The sequence below is a fragment of the Pteropus vampyrus genome, unplaced genomic scaffold (genome assembly GCF_000151845.1).
Source record: "Pteropus vampyrus isolate Shadow unplaced genomic scaffold, Pvam_2.0 Scaffold242, whole genome shotgun sequence".
In the NCBI taxonomy this organism is placed as follows: Eukaryota; Metazoa; Chordata; class Mammalia; order Chiroptera; family Pteropodidae; genus Pteropus; species Pteropus vampyrus.
In genome coordinates, this window is record NW_011889023.1 from 3,392,362 (window position 1) to 3,393,842 (window position 1,481).

Genomic DNA, 1,481 nt, shown 5'->3' on the forward strand with positions numbered 1-1,481 from the left:
ATGCCAAGGTAACTTTAGATAAACACATTTTATTCCTAACCTAGGAGTAACTCAGAAAAGGTAGAGAAATTGGTCCTAGAATGTTGACTTTAACACAAGTTTTGATTCTTTAAATGGGCTAAATTATAGAAAAGAAAAAGCAGAAGTTGCTGAACAAAAATTTTGTCATATCTAATTAATGGATTATTCTGATTTTTTGAACCAAGCCTTTAATTGTATTATTAAACATAGGAAGTGTTATAGAAAATTATGCCTTTTTATACAAATATACACTTAATGAGCTGTATATGTAGATATAGGAATGAACAATCCAATTATTTTTTACTGAGTGAAACATTTTTTTCACTCCAAAATAAAATAGCAGTTTAGTGCGATGTGCTATGTATTAATTGAGCTCCAAAATTTGCAACCAAAAATGATGCATATGTTGAACTTTACTTTTCATGGAGAACTGTAATATGAAGAAGCAGTGAAATTGCAAAAGACAAGTGAAGAAGTTCAATAATTTCTAAATTAAAATAATGATAAGTATAAATTTTAGCACAGCTATCAAGTGTCAGGCACTCACTAAGGGTTAACAAGAATCATTTCAACTAATCCTGAAAATAATGCATAAGCATCTTGGAGTAATAAAATGTCTTACAGACCTAGGTTTGAAATTGCCTCTTGTTGGTTGTATGAGCTTGAAACAAATGGTGTAGACTCTCTTCATTTCAGTTGCTTCTTCTATGAAATGGGGAGAGTAATGTCTAACTTACTGGTTCTTTGTTCATGTTTTGCTTCTTAGTATAGTTCCAGGTCCAATAGGGTGAGACTGCTATTTTTATTATTACTATTATATTCTTCCTAGTTTTGCCTTTTATTAGCTGTGTGCTATTGATCAAGTTCCCTTTCTGCATATTGTTCTTTTATTTATAAACCGTGAATAAAATGCCTGTTTTGAGGTATGTTTAAGAGATTTGATAAAATCATTTATGTAAGAAACTTAGCCCATGATAGATGTTCAATAAATATCTTTTCTTGCCTTCCCACGTATTGTTGTGAAGATATTCTACATATTATTTCAAAGTTTTTGATTTTCCTCCTCAAATCAATGTCAGTCTTGCACAGAGCATTTCCATCTCTTACTTCTCTTCTGTTCTTCTGTAACCATTAAACTCTGAAAGTAGAAGAAATAGTTTTATAACTTTTACTGTGCATAATCCTGTGAAGAGAAGCCTGCTAGGTCTCAGGACAAGTTTTGATAACAAAAGGGAAATACTTATCCCACAAAGCACTTATTTCTTCCCACCCTTGACAATTTTGTACTGTCATTCTGTCAGCAATAGGTGAGTTTTTTTAATTAAATAATTTTCTATTTGTGGTAGCATAATTCATGTCTGGACTTCATCCAATTAACATAATTATAGTGGAGAGTTGGGCAATGATTTATTTTTAACAAGAGGAGAAAATAGACATGATGTTTTTAATATTGCTTTGAA